Source organism: Arvicola amphibius, chromosome X (genome assembly GCF_903992535.2).
Source record: "Arvicola amphibius chromosome X, mArvAmp1.2, whole genome shotgun sequence".
Classification (NCBI taxonomy): domain Eukaryota; kingdom Metazoa; phylum Chordata; class Mammalia; order Rodentia; family Cricetidae; genus Arvicola; species Arvicola amphibius.
In genome coordinates this window covers 9,672,231-9,688,133 of record NC_052065.1, presented here as the reverse complement: position 1 = coordinate 9,688,133, position 15,903 = coordinate 9,672,231, and the positions used below count along the sequence as shown (strand labels likewise).

Below are 15,903 nucleotides of genomic sequence, written 5' to 3'. Positions count from 1 at the left end.
GACAGCTGATCATCTCGAATAAGGGCCACAGGAAGAAGATTTCTCCTCTAACCACTATTCTTCCCTAAGCAGACAAGTGCACTGGAGAGGAAGGTAGAACACTTTTGCTTGCATGTATAGGACACTCTGACTAGGAGATCCATCATGGCCTTTTTACAGAAAAGAGAATAGCCATCCCAGTGGTGGTAATACCCTCCTCTGACAGCAAGGAGTCACGGGTGCATGGGGCCTTGGGAATGCCAGTCTTCATTCTGCAAGACCAGAATGTTAAGGCTTCGAGTAGTCAAGTAGAGCAATATATACAGCACCTAAAGGACTTCATGAGACAGCTAGAAGAACAAGTAGATTTCCTAGCGGAACTGGTGTTACAATACTGTTGATGACTACATTTGTTACTCTTGAAGAAAGGAGGACTTTGCACTGCCTTAGGTGAAAAATGATGGGCTTTTATATCAATAGCTCGGTTATATGGGAAACACTAGATATGGTTCAGGAAAACTTAGATACAAGGGCAAAGGAGAGAAGTGAGGCTTCTAAGTGGTACCTTTCTCTTGGTTCCCTTGGCTCACAACCCTCCCGCCCTTTAACCGCCATAGCTGAGCTTAACATTAAAATTGGCCATTGCATTTTATTTTATTCTGGTTTTTCAAGACAGGGTTTCTTTGTGTAGTTTTGACTCTCCTGGAACTCGCTGTGTAGACCAGGCAGGCTGATCTTGAACTCACAGAGCTCCACCTGCCTCTACCTCCCTGCAATTAAATACCTCTCTGGAATTAAAGGGTGTGCTACCAATGCCCAGCTGGCCCTTGCGTTTTCAAGTGGTTGCTAACATACATTAAAAGAAGAATCAGCTCTGCTAAAACATTAGCCCTACAAGTGTAGCATCAACCTGTACCTCAACAGGAACCATTGATGTGATTCATATGGTACAGAGCGAGTGGGGAATGTGATGGTTAAGGAAACTCTTAGAAGACCTCTAGGAGGGACCTGGTACGAAATGGTTAAAATCCCTGTCCTCATCTTCTTCTGCACAGCATGCCTTCGATTAGGCTTGAAAGTTGTGGCCCTGCTATAGTTTTTAATAAATTCAGCTAATTACAATTTGAATTGAGTCTTGAATTACATAACAAAATGAGTGGGGAAGGTGGGGGCTGGCTCCTGTAGGGGATAATCAAAGATCTGGGCAGTGGGATTGGAGAAACGGTTGAGTGCCTCAGAGCAAGAATGCTGGGGACCTGATGCTGCGGAGGGGTTATTAGGGAGCAATGTCGTGGGGTTGAGGAGTGAGCATGGCTCCAATAGGAGGGTGAGACCTAACTAGCACAGAGAAGCTGGGCCCTGGGTGGGAGGGGATGTTACATAAGGTGCTGAGGCTGAGGTCCTTGAGTTAGTGTGGAATGAGGATGTTTCAGGCGCTATGAAGTGACATTTGTTTGCTTCGACGACAAGCAGGGCTTCATTGGCTACGGTCTGGAGCCAAGGTGGCTAGCTATTGGTGACCGTGGGGAGCTATCTTGTGACATGTGTCACACACACACACACACACACACACACACACCCTTGACAGGTTGCAAAAGCCTCCCTCTGGTTAGTTTGTAAGAAGAGATAAAAGGGTTTGTGTAGTTCTGGAAAGGCTGGGGTAGAGGTGTAGGGGAGTGGACTTGAGTAGGTTTATGGGAGAAAGGAGGGATTGGAGGAATAGGAGTGGTTCTTCCAGGGCCCTTTAGTGGCCTCATAAATTGAGCATCAAGGGAGATGCTGGGCATCCAAATGCAGAAGTTAAAAAGTCCTAATAATTCAAGCAATTCACCTTTGGTTTGGAGAAGGATATCGTCAAGGAATTCCTTCTCCCTGGCTCCCTGGGTATAATTCTCTTTTTGTAAGATTGAGAGGCCCAGGTAGGTGACCAAGGATTAGCAGATCTGGGCCTTGTCTTGGGAGACCCTCTATTCCTGAGTGGCCAGAGAGTTGAGAAGGACGGTGCAGTGTTGGAGATTTGTCTTTGAGGATTGGTTATATAAGAAGAGAAGATTGTCTATATATTGGAGAAGGAAACTGGGGAACGAATTGAGGTTGGTGAGATCCTGTTGTAGGTTCTGCCCAATGAGGGCTACCTCCGAATCCCTGGGACAAGACTGTTGTTGTTAGGGACATAAATGGAACCATTACTTAGAATAATGAAGTGCTGGCAAATTCGGAGCCTGCAGCTCAGATGGGACCTAGGCCTCAGAGCAAGCTCTGATGTGTTAATGAACAAACCACAAGGCTGCTCAGAAGGTACAAGGACAGGATTTAGCCTCATCATGCCAGACCCCTGGATGACTTACACAGAGTTTCAACTGCATATCCGGTAATTTCCTCAGAAAGACCATCTGGCACAAAGTGCCCTAAAGTAGTCAAAGAATATGCATGGGAACCAATACGTATGAATGATCTAAAAGAAATAAAACAAGCAATGGTTTCTTATGGGCTACATTCACCATTTGTCAGGGAAATGGTGAAAATGTGGTCTTCAAGCACTAAGGCAACCCCACTCAATGGGTTTCAATTAATCTCAGATGTCCTAGAAAGTGGACCTCAGCTGCTTTGGAAGTGTTAATTTTTAGGAAAAATTAATAGCAATTATCCCAAAAGTGATAGACTTAACCTTATAAAGAGAACTACTTGGATTCTTCCCTGATTGTACTTGATGCACCGATAACTGGAGTCCATACATTTTATACTGATGCAAATAAAAAAGGCAGGTAACAAATCAGAATAATTAAGTAAGGTGGAACAAAGCCCTCATAATTCTGTCTATAAGTACTGGGATTAAAGGTATTCAATACCAGGTGTGGCTTAAAATCAATTATTGATAATAATAATTTTAGTAAAATAGGGATAAAAGGATATGTTTACCCAAACACATGTCACATATGCACATCTACGTGTTTGTAGATTTTTTTGTTTTGTTTTGTTTTTGAGACAGGCTCTCCCTATGTAACTCAGGCTAGGGTCTACTCTGAGATCCTCCTGCATCAGTCTTCTGGTTTTTTTTAAAATTATAGTCTATACAACAATGCTCAGTTAACACATATCCTTTATTAAAACAGTGATTCACCAGATTCTGTGGAATAGAAACTTTCCCCGTACAATAAGGGAAATGAAGCTAGGTGTGGTGGCAGATGCACATCTTTAATCCCAGCCCTCATGGATTAGATGAGATCTGGACGATGGATGTGCTTTTTAAAGAATTTGGAAAATTAAAATATATACACCACACCATTGATACTTTTTTTAAAGAGATGAGGACCAGGAACAATATTTTACATGTGAGTGCTCTGTCATCATGTATCCCTGCTGAGCCATCTCTCCAGCCCACACCATTGGTACTTATTCAGGTTTTCAATGGGCAACTGCCTTGAGCTCAGAAAAGGCTGATTCAGTATTCATGCATTTATTAGAAGTTATGGCCATCATGGGTATACCTGCACAAGTAAAGACAGACAATGGTCCAGCATATGTCTCTAAGAAAATGAAATAGTTTTTTGCTTATTATAATATAAAGCATATTACAGGTATACCAAACAATCTTATAGATCAGACAGTTATAGAAAGATCAAATCAAACTATAAAGAATATGCTGAACAAACAGAAAGGGATGGAAAATACCCCCAGAAATAAATTGCATAATGCTTTATTAACCTTGAATTTTCTCAATGCTAATGAGAAAGGAACAACAGCAGCAGAAAGACATTGGATAATTGAAAAAAACTTCTGAATTAAATCAGCCAGTGTATTTCAGGATGTGCTGACCTCACAATGGGAACCAGGAGATGTGCTATGTTGGAGAAGGGGTTTTGCTTTTGTTTCCACAGGAGAAGAAAAGCTATGGATACCATCAAGATTGATAAAGATTCAGTTTGAAAAAGAGAAACCTCTTGAGAAAGAGAAGTGACGGCTCATGCACAGAGGTGACAGTCATACAGGTGGTAAGAAAAACCTCAAAAGGGTTGAGTCAGGATTCTGTTCTTGTCCTTGAAGGAAAATATTCATCTTCAAAGACTGGAGAGATCTTGGACATCTAGATGCCTAAAGATAAAAAGATAGCTATCCAGAAAGAATCAACAAGCAAAGAGAAATCTGCCTTATGATGCTGCATTATCTGCATGGTAAAATTTGATTATTTGAACACATATCTATCTCTCCTTAAAAATAAGAGCTGGATTTGGAGTTGGACAATGGCTATCCTTCTCTAAATCCAAGCATGTTGTTAAAAGAAAAATTCAGAATTTCTGTCTCGTGTCAGGAGCCATCTGGTATGGGACAGAAAGAAAACAGATTTTTAAGGAAATATTTTATTTTTTCCATGCCCATTTTGTTTATATAATATCTTTTGTTGAATATATGTTTATATGAATAATGTTTAAGTATGCCGCAATGAACAGTAGATTTTCCTGCAGTAAACTTTGAAGCTTCCAGGAGGAAGATGGGGCCCCACAACACTGACTTCATCTGGTTGATATGACATCATGATGCTGATAGTGCTACTATGAGACTGGTTTTGGGGTACCAGCTTCAGAAATGGTGCACCTTCTTATAACGTTCTGGCCAAAACTCCAAATAAGAACTTCAAAACAAACAAACAAACAAACAAACAAAAAGACCCTATTGACTACTCAGAGACCATTTGTAATTATACAAAACAGCAGTCTTAAAACTTAACTATCATTTTACTTTTATAGGATCCCATAGAAAAAAAACATTGCCTGCATGACAGCAGGAAGCAATTCTAGAAAGTGACGTCCCCTCTCGCAACAAAATTTGTCCTCACGGTTAAAGATACCATTTAGGGGTTGATTATTAGTTGCATAGGGTTAGGGGTTGAAGTGGAAATTATGTAGGCCTAGAAATAAAAAAAGGGAAGATTGAATAGGATAATAGGTAATTTAGTGTGAACTTATTCACACAAATAATAGTGAATAATAGAGTGAATACTTATGAGCTATTATTTATGGACAATTACACTGGAATAGTTTCTTGTATATTGATTCAAGTTCAAATTATATTTGTTATTTCTGTTTACAATTTTTGTATACCTATGCAGAGTTATTTTGTCATATTGTATGCATGCATGTTTCTCCCCCTGTTTAAGACATTTTGTATATTGATACAATTTTAGGATATATTTATCATATTGCATTATATATGTCTACCTCTGATTAAAATATTTATACATATATGGGCAGGGGTTTTTGTCTACAAGAACTAATTTGGCATACTGTTGGATATGACTCCGAAGTGTTTAGCCATGCCCATTCCAACTTCCTTTGTCTGTGTTTATAAAGAAGTGTTGGATGGATTAGGCCATGTGGTGGTTTGCATGAGAATGGCCTTCATAAGCTTATATGTTTGGATGTTTGGTCCCCAGTTTGCAAAACTTGTCTGAAAAAGGTTAGGTGGTTTGGCCTTGTTGGAAGATGGGTGTCCTTGTTGAAGGAGGTGTGTCACTGGGGAGTGGGGCTTTGAGGTTTCAAAAGCCCAGTTAGCCCATTCACTCTGTCTCTGCTTGTGTCTCAAGATGTAGGTTCTCAGCTACTGCTCCAGTGCCATGCCTTCCTGCCTGCTGCCATGCTCCCCAACATGATGGCCATGGACCAAACCTCTGAAATTGTAAGCAAACCTCCAATTAAACTCTTCTTTGAGCTGCCTTGGTTATGGTGTCTCTTCACAGCTGTAAAAAAGTAAGGATAGGCCAGATGTTTTTTTGGTTAGATCCCGTCATTTTCAGAACAGAACCTTAAATTACTCCCTCTGGACACATAAAGGACGTAAATTATATAGTAGCTCACCATTTCTATCCTTACATGTTGGCCAGTGGTGTTGATTTTGAGCTCTCTGCTGTGGCGCAGCTGTCGACAGCCTAATGGTGAGAAGTGTTTGTGAGGACTGTAAAAGATGTCACACCAGATTTCTGTGGCTACAAGTCAGAGACGCTAGATATGTTGGTCCATGCAACTACCCACCCATCCAGTCCCCAGTAGACATTGTTAACCAGTCACAGAACGTTTTCCTTTGTAGACAAGACTCACCGAATTTCACAGCATGATTTGCACAGGCAGCTACTGCAAGCAGATCAAAGTTGACATGTGAACTGAAACCTACTTGCCATCCTAAGGGACAGTAATCTAAATGCTACCATGAACTGTGTACTCTACTTAATTGGGCAGGAACATTCGGACAGTACACAGTTGACTTCATGTATAATGCACCAAACAATCCCACACCAGTTTGGATTCAAAGGGTTATTTATTTGAGGGGGGAAACTTACAGAACACTGTCCTACATGACAGCCAGGAAAGGAGTCTAGTCACTGGAGCAAGAGAGCGAGCAGAGGGCTGCCGTTGCTTTTTAAAGAGAAAGAGACCACACCCCAGTGGGCTAGTATCTCAGCGGCTATTGGCTGAAGGAGCGGAAGGCACTCCCGCAGCACAAGTAGTGTGCTTTGTGAGTGTAACAATGGTTTACTTGGAAGACACCCGTGTGCGGATCTTTGGAGAGTCAGCTCTGGCCTTCCACTCTGGGTTCCAGAGATCAACCCTGCGCCTTCGGGTTTGCACAGCAAGCCCTGTTCCTCACTGGGCCACCATGCCAGGCTTGAGACGCTTTAGGCTACATATTTTCTGCTTAGCTCACAATATCATCCTCATTAGAGTTTGAGATTTTTCTCTGAACTAAAGCTTAAGAAGAGTCTGGAGAGATGGCTTAGTGGTTAAGAGTGCTGGCTGCAATTCCAGAGGTCCTGAGTTCAAGTCCCATCATCTACATGGCATCTATATACACAGTCATTGATAATGGAATCCACTCTACAGATGTACATGAAGACAACATAAATAATCTTAAGATCAAGAAGCATGTACTTCTCAAAATCAACTAAACCAACAGCACTGGGTAATTTTACTGTCTCTGTTACCACAGTATCTGACAGAATGGCTGAAGAGAGGAAAGAGTTATTTTCACCCTCAAATTCAGAGGGTTTAATCCATTGTGGTGGGAAGGGTGTGGCAGAGCAAAGCCCTTTATGACATGGTAGTCAGGAAACAGACAGATGAGGAGTTGCACTTGTCCCAATTTCCTCTCTGCTGCTGTGGAAAAACACACTGACCAAAAGCAAGTTAGAAGAGGAGAAGATCTATCTGGTTTCTATTTGCAGGTTGCAGTCCATCGCTGAAGGAACTCAAGCAGGAACCTAAAGCCAGGCCTACTCGTTATTCCACACAACATTACCTCCAACCAAGAAACTAGTTCACAGCCAAGAGAGGTACAGAGGAAACCATGGAGGAGCATTGTTTCGCTGGCTCAATTGCTTAGCTGACTTTCTGTGTAGCGAATGGAGAAGTCCATAGTAAGCTTGACTCTATATCAACTAACAATCAAGACAATTCCTGACATATACATTTGAAACAATTACTTGCATTGTTCTTTTATTAAATAAAACCTGGGGTTAAAACCAATTGATCAGAGAAGCAGTGGGGAAGTGACCAGTGACCTCCTCTCTCTCCTTCTTCCATCCAGGAGGGCCTGGGAATCTTTCTAAGCCCCTTTGTACTACTTGTACTATGAACTGTAAGCAATAGGAGATCTTAGGTTTTATCACCCACTGCTCTACTTATAAGCAAAGACAGTTGTTTTAAGAAGTAAGTATATGCCAGGTGGTGGTGGCACATGCCTTTGATCCTAGCACTTGGGAGGTAGAGGCAGGCAGATCTCTGTGAGTTCAAGGCCAGCCTGGTCTACAAGAACTAGTTCCAGGACAACCAGGGCTACACAAAGAAGCCCTGTCGTGAAAAAGAAAAAGAAAAAGTAGCTATAATTAGGAGTGGGCTATAGATATGATACTTGGGATGTTTTTTTACTGTGTATATTTCTTTTTTCTAATAATTTTTTAATACTTTATAAATAATACCATTCAAAATTTCCACTTCCTCCCCTCCTCCCATTTCCCTCCTGCTCCCTGATTCACCCTCCCCCCTCCAGTCCTAAGAGAGGGCAGGGTACCCTGCCTTGTAGGAAGTCCAAGGCCCTCGCCCCTCCATCCAGGCTTAGGAAGGTATGCATCCAAATAGAATAGGATCCCAAAAAGCCAGTACAGGTAGTAGAAACAAGTCCCAGTGACTTTATTAATGGCTTCTCAGTCAGCCCCCATTGTCAGCCACATTCAGAGAGTTGGGTTTGATCCCATGCTCGTTCAGTCCCAGTCCAGCTGGCTTTGGTGAGCTCCCATTAGATCAGCCCCACTGTCTCAGTGGGTGGACCAACCCCTCGTGGTCCTGACTTCCTTGCTCATGTTCTCCCTCCTTCTGCTCCTCATTTGGACCTTGGGAGCTCAGTCCAGTGCTCTAATGTGGGTCTCTGTCTCTATCTCCATCTGTCGCTGGACAAAGGTTCTATGGTGATATTGAAGATAGTCATCAGCCTGACTACAGGACAAGGCCGGTTCAGGCACCCTTTCCTCCACTGCCCAGGGTCCTAGCTGGGGTCATCCCCGTGGACACCTGGGAACTCCTCTATAGTCAAGCCTCTTGTACTTGGCGTTTTTTTAAAAGATAAACCTGTTTGCTTCTTGTGTGATATACCTGAAAGTTTTTTTTGTTGTTGTTGTTTTGTTTGTTTGTTTGTTTGAAATGTATTTTCATGGTCTTAATAGATGGTTCAGAGGTTAAGATTACTTTGTGGTTTTGCAGAAGACCAAGGTTTGGTTCTCAGAACACACATGGTAGCTCACAACCATCCATAATTCCAGCTTCAGAGAATCTGGTACTTTCTTCTGACCTTCATGGGAGCTAGGTATGCATGTGGTGGTCATATATACATTCAGGCAAAACACCCACACATGAAAAAGAAATTCTTATTCCTAAGAATATTTCAAGGAAAGAAATGCATATTCACGGGAAGGAGGAGGACTATTAAGTCCTCTTCACCTTGCTATATCTTCCCTTTTGAATTTTTTTTCGGGGGGTCACATCTCAACCAGAGCTGAGTCAACATTAAGCCATACAAACCTTGAGGTTGGTCTTACTTTCCGAGGGCTATCTACACCAGAAATGTGATTTGAATGAATGAGTCAGGGATGTAAGAACAAGTGCAGCAAACTGGTCGTAACATTTTTTCTTGGACCGAAAGGAGGAAAGATAACTGAATGTGTACTCTCACAACCGATTTAGTGAGATTAACGTCAAGACGCTCAGTCCCTACATAGCAAGAGGCCATTGGTTGCCTAAGAAAAATTATCTTTAAGAGACTACAGGAAATAGAGTGCCTTTTGGTACCTCTGCCTTGCATTTAAAATCAGATAAGGTCAGAGGGCTAGAAGCACAATTTCACAGTCCCGGTTTAAAGGATATGAAAACTGGTTGAAAGGAACATGAACTCACAGTTCAAGTTCAGGGGATGTTTCAAAACTTGAGTAAATTGAGCTGAAAGGCAGTAGGAAGGAACACATCCAACGTTTCGACCTTAGCATGTCAAAATCATGCTGCTCAGAGATGGACGAAACTTGAGAAAAGCCACTTTTTAGGCTTTTAGGCCAGCAGTCTGATTTTATCTAAGAAATGTTGCTTTTATCCCAGAAACGTTGCCTGCAGAAAGAGGGGGAGACAGGGTGTGGAACACAGAGGCGTGGCTCGGGCTTAGGGGCGTGGCTTACATAGAAGGGGTGTGTCAGAGCATAGAGCAGAGGCACGCCAGATCTAAAGGGGCGTGACTAGGGCGGTCCCTGTGGCTTCAGCGGTGCTCGAAGGGCTGGGACGTGGCTTCTAGGGGGCGTGGCGCGGGCGCCAGTGGGCGAGGCTTTGATGAACACTACCCAGTCGCAGGTCCTGGGAAGCTAACTTGCTAGTGGCACTTAAGTGCTGTCTGAGAATCGTCCAGGTAAGGATGGGCAGCCGAATGGAGTGGGAGCCTCAGGGAGGGTGGACAGACCTAGAGAGGGCCGCGACCCTTCCCACGACCCTCCGCCCCACCGATCCCGGGCTCCGAGTAGCGACAGCTGTTGGTTTTGCGAGTCTTGCCTAAGTTCCTGCGGGCCTCTCTGGGCGTCTTCTTCTCAGCCTCAGCCCCCTTTCTCCACTATTGGGAGTCACTAGACCCCTTCTCAGTTCTTTTGCACTTGAGAGAATTTGTGGGGGCACAGGAGGAGCAGGTCCCTTGTGAGGGCGTGTCAGTCAGAGTTGGTTGAATCTAAATAAGAAAGGCCAGCCTGCTAAGAACCAGCTGGAGACGACGGTAAAGACTAACAAATTCTGAGACTTCCTTCAGAAACTGAGGTGCAATAAGTCAAGATCCTGATCGGCGTGGTGTTTCTTCTTCATCCCCACCCCCACTATGCCAGGAGCTGGGGACAGGCTCACAGCCATCCCTAGATTGTGGAGTACTGTCACAGCTGTGCTTACAGAAATCAAAAACTTTTTTACTCTGAAATTACTCCTTCTGGCCTTAACTTTTGTGCCCTGCCCAAAACCTAGAGGAGAGGTACCTTCAAAATCCAGAATGGTTGATGGCTGCCATTCTTTGCAGCATTCCTTGTTAAATATTTTACTCCCGAGAAAACTTGTGACAGCTTGTTAATATTAATGTCAGTGCCCTCCCTTTTCGTGTACGTTCCCAGGGAAGGTTTGAGAAACATTAAGAGCTAACGGGCACACCTTAGTTCGGAGAGCACTTGTGCCTTCTTGGCCATGGAAAACTGCTTTGCTTTCTGTTTCCTGGTCTCCCTTTGTTGATACTCTGGCGTCTTCTTATGTGCTGCTGTTTAAAAGCTGGGTTGGATTATGAACAGAAGTAACACCATTTTTTCTTGTGAGTGAAACGGCCCTGGATCCTTTAGCGGTTCCTGCACGTTGCTCAGAGTAGCCGATGTTCACAGGTATGTTGGAAGTAGGAAACCTTTCCACTTCTTAGGAGTTTCCTCCTTTATTCACAACCTTTCAAATCAGGCTGGAATTCCTTGAAGGCCCCAAACAGCAAGGGTACCATTCTCAGCTGGGAGTCATGCTCTCGGGGAAGAAGTGGGTGAGAGGAGGAAGCTAAACTTTCTCCATCAAGATTTGGCAAGATAATCTCTAATTCAGATTTGAGGAGTTGCAAAAGGCCTGCTTCCTTTTGAAATCAAGAGCCAATCTGATGAGAAACAATTTCTTTCAGTGTGATCATAACCTTTATTCAGAGTACATTGTCTTTCTGCTGTCTGTTTTGCACAGAGAAAGTTAAATCAGGCAGAGTTCAAACTGCTTATCACAGCAACTACACAATTGATGAATGATTCTTTAACGGTCTTTCACATTCTCTCCTTCTCACACACATTTAGCTTCCCTGTGGCACATTGATGCATCTCCATGAGCGAATGGAAATGCAGGGAGATTGTTCATGAAATGCAGTAATATGTAGCGGTGGGTCATTGAGATGTGGCATGTTTGACAGTTAAAGCTATTCACTGCTAACAAGATTAGACAATAGGAGTTCAGTAAATGCGTTATAAATAACCAACTCTTAAGAAATTATTCCAGTTTAAAGAAAAGATTGACCCTAGACTGCTGAACATTAAAAAGCTCAAGTATTGTTATAGATACTGTAGCCTAGCATTAGTTAAAGTGGGTTTCTAATTATTCAGATTTTCTTGGAACTCTCTTCACCCCTGACCCTCCATGTTCGGTTTCTTTCTGGACTCACTGTTCCTTTGTGTTTGGCTACACCCTTAATTGTCCCTTTCTGCCATCCTCTCCTGGGTGGGGCTGATTTTCCTTTTTGTCAAGCTTTGTAACCGTTCCTGCACACCACAATGGCATTGCTGCTGTCCCGACCCTTTCCTCTTGGCTCTCCCATTGGTGTCTCCGGTTGAGTACAGTAAATGGCAAGACCACCATGTTTCCTTGTTTCCCATGCCAGGGTCTGTTTCTCTGTTGAGGGATTCATTCTTTTTCTACCTGCCGTGCAGTCACGATGCCTTCTTCTGTTTGTTCATTCGGTGGAAACACTGCCACCTTTCTTTTAATAACAAAATGGCCTTCTACCACTGAGCTGCGTTCTCAGCCCTCTCAGGCATTTTGTTGCTGTTGTTTATTTTCTTTTTTGGTTGATTTTAGCTCTGACTGCTTTGGCATTTGCTATGTAGCCCAGGCTGATCACAAACTCACCGTGATCCTCCTGCCTCAGCTTTCTACATGTTGGAATTATAGATGTGTACCACCACATCCAGCTCCAAGGGAATTTTTAATAAGCAACACTGAGCAATCTATTTTTGTGTGTGGTTTTTCGAGACAGGGTTTCCCTGTAGTTTCTAGAGCCTGTCCTGGAACTAGCTCTTGTAGACCAGGCTGGCCTCGAACTCAGAGATCAGCCTGCCTCTGCCTCCCGAGTGCTGGGATTAAAGGCGTACGCCACCACCGCCCGGCCAACACTGAGCGATCTTATAAAATGTAAATCAGATTGCTACTCCTTTAGTCAAAACTCCCTATTTTTGCCCTCATTTCACTGAGAACATTGTTCTCACCCTGGGACAACCTTTTCTACCAGGCAACATCTGGCACTGTATAGAAACCTTTAGTTTTTCCAGCTCTGATATAAGTGCTATTAGCTTCTACTGGAGCCTAGATAGTAGGGATGCTGGTAAATAACCCACAGTGCACAAGACAGCCCCTCAAAACCAAGACTCTTCTAGTTCACAATGCCAAGGCTGAGAAGCCTTGACTTAGAGAAAGAATCATTATTATAGTCTGGAAGTCTACAGCATCCATTGCCCCTGGATCTCATCTGCTCCTTGTTTTGATCCTGCTCACTTTGTTTTGGCCCCGTTAGCTTCCTCTCTATCCCTTTAATATGCCAGTTATATTCTACTTTGGGATCTGTGCACAAACATTTTGCCTTCCCTAGAATGCCCTCTCTTAGATGCTATTTAACAAATTCTCATCCCCTTTCAGGCCTTAGCTCAACTATCACCTTGTTAATGAGGTCAAATATACACTCCCCAACCCCAGTGGCACTTCAGATTCACTATACCCTGATCTGTATTTCACTGAGCATACTTTAACCACCTTTACAGTTAACTTATCATAATACTTGTTTACTATCTATTTTTCCCTAGTAAAACCTAAGTTTCACAAGGGTAGAAACTTTACTTTGTTCCCGCGCCTAGAGTGCCTGGCCTCTAATAGGTGTTCAGTTGCTGTCTTGAAGAAACTAAAAATGAATAATCACCTCCCTGACTTGTTTGGCTCTACTCGGCTGCTTCCCCCTCCTGTGCTCTTCCGCTAGAGCTATCAGGAAACTTCCGTTCCATGGAATAACATTCAAAATGCTCCTTGGCTCTTGAAAAACTTGTTTTCTCCCACATGAATCCCAGAACCTCATCCAGCCCTGCCTTCCACTGCATGCCCGGGTGGCTGCCAGGCCAGTGCGATTACAGATATTCATAGAAGGTTTGGGATGGCGGGAAGGAGGTTCAGAAATATTTTCACCTGGTTTGAAAACAGGTGTTTAGATTTTTTTTTAAATATGGTCTTTTGAAAGTCAGGCTTGACTTGAACTTCCTGTGTGGCTAACCTTAAAGTTCTGATCTATCCCCCTACCTCTACTTAGTGAGTTCTGAGGACTACAGACCTGAGCCAGCAAGCCTGGTTTATGGGGTGCTGGAGGTCAAGCAGAGAGCTTCATAGATTTTAGGCAAGCACAGTACCAACTGAGCCACATCCTTAGTCCCCGCTGTTCTTTTGTTTTGTTCATGTAACCTAAAAGACACTCTGAAGAGTCGGGGTCCCCTACAGTGAGATAAGCCACAGGGGTCAGATTTCCAGAGCAACACAGACCCTTCTGGAACATAGCTGAGTAAGGACGACATCAGGTCCTCTAGAACCTTCCTGACTCCTAGCCCTAAGAAGCTAGTCTTGAGACACATAGGAAATGTGTCTTCTGGGCCAGGTGTCATTAGCCCAGACATTGTTATATGACAGGGTGATTGTGGAGCTGGCGGCATTCACCTGTGTTTATTCTCAGCTTGCCAAACAGCGCAGCCTCTCCTCAGGGATTCCCGAAGACTGTGGGGAGCGAAGCCATAGGCCAGACTTCTCTGGGAAGCATGCTAACACATTTAAGACCCCCGGAGAGTGCATGTGCACTCAGGACATGTGTGTGGCCATCCGCCTGTTTGTACAGTTTGTGCCCAGCAGGCATAGCCTTGGCCTTCAAATGGACGGTTGTGATAAGGCAGGGCCAAGGCTTGAAGGGCCCCTTCTTTTGAGTACACACTGAACCTGGTATTATCTTCCTGAAAGTTAGTAAGTCTCTCATACCACTCGCCCTGTAAGCAAGAAAGGAGTCCTTTGTCTGTAGAACTTTTGCCCATATCCCCCCCTGACACTGGCATTGTTCACGGGATAAAGCTAAGTCTGCCCATTTCAACCTCAGTTGGCCGCTCTGGCTTAGGTACCTGCCCACTCTCCTCATGTCATCACTGGACCCGGTTTCCCTTTCCTTCTCTGCATCTTTACCTCTCCTCTTGAATCATCCTGATGCCTCTACCCTAAAGCTTAGAGCCCCTGCCTCTTGTGTTCTCATTGCACTGCCCTGTCGCTAGCCTTACAGCCAGCTTTAATTAAGAGATTCCCATTCTGTTACGCTAAATGAAGTAAGGCAGCCACAGCAGAAGAAATACTGTAATTCCATTTCTACGGAGTATACGGGGACTTACGGTAGACCGGAGGCTAGCAAGGGTTGGGGAGGAGGTTTTAAGTACAGAGTTTACACTGAGAATGGATGGCAAGAAAGGTTTGAGCACAGGTAAGGGTGATGGCGACAGAACTTTATGAACGTATTGAATTTGTAGAATTAAAATTGGCTAGCCGGGTAGTGGTGGCGCACACTTTTAATCCCAGCACTTGCGGGGGGGGGGCAGAGGCAGGCAGATCTCTTTGAGTTCGAGACCAGCCTGGTTTACAAGAATTAGTTCCAGGACAGGCTCCGAAGCTACAGAGAAACCCTGTCTCAAAAAACAAAACAAAAAAAAACAACAAAAAAAAAAACAAATTAAAATTGGCTAAAATGGCAATTATGCATGTTTTATCACAAATTTTTAAAGATAGGAAAAACCTAGAGGGCTGGTTTTTCCTTATAGATTGCAGGCTTTGCAGGGGGAGGAGAGGGCATATTCCTCCTCCATACCCAGTACACTGCTGTCCATCAGCTAACTGTTGACGATTGCCTCAGCGCGGGGATGCAGCTCAGCAGAGAGAAAGTACAGAGCTAAGCACGCTCTCCTTACATCCCCAGGTAGTTTTTAAATCCCATTTCAGTATCAACTCAGTTTTATGGAGAAAATCCAGAGTAGTTGCGGTAGTTTGAGGTACTTGGCTTTTAAAAACGACATTTAAAATCCCAAACTGTGGGTGTAGTGTCGCATGCCTAGAATCCCAACACTATAGACACAGAGGCAGAAGAGGCTACATAGTGAGTTCCAGGTTGGACTGGGCTACATAGTGAGGTTTAGTCTAAAAAAAAAAGTCAAAGGGAAAGGAAGCCTGGCAAGCCTGTGCACGACTTTAATCCCAGCACTCTGGAGGCAGAGACAGGTGGATCTCTATGAGTTAAAGATCATTCTGCTGTATATAGCCAGTTCCAGGCCAGCCAGGGCTACAAAGTGAGAAGTAAACAAATAAACAAACAAAAAACAAGCAAAAAACAGAAGGTTTTCAGTTTCAGGAGGACCCATTTATTGTTTCTCTCAGTGTCTGTGCTGCTGGGGTTCTATTTAGGAAGTGGTCTCCTGTGCCAATGCATTCAAGTGTACTTCCCACTTTCTCTTCTATAAGGTTCAGTGTGGCTGGCTTTATGTTGAGGTCTTTGATCCATTTGGACTTGAGTTTTGTGCATGGTGAT

At 43.7% G+C, this 15,903-nt stretch overlaps 1 protein-coding gene across 2 annotated transcripts in view; it reads left to right on the top strand.

The window, feature by feature from the left end:
- The first annotated feature begins 5,233 nt into the window (after positions 1 to 5,233).
- Positions 5,234 to 15,903, top strand: part of Ca5b (carbonic anhydrase 5B) — a 53,325-nt gene continuing 42,655 nt past the window's right edge. Inside the window, exon 1 of one of the 2 annotated variants that reach the window (XM_038317156.1) lies at positions 5,234 to 5,652. The gene's annotated coding sequence lies outside the window, so the exon portion shown is untranslated. Of the gene's footprint in view, positions 5,653 to 9,859; positions 9,910 to 15,903 lie in introns of those variants that run through there. The other variant, XM_038317155.1, reaches the window with a different exon arrangement.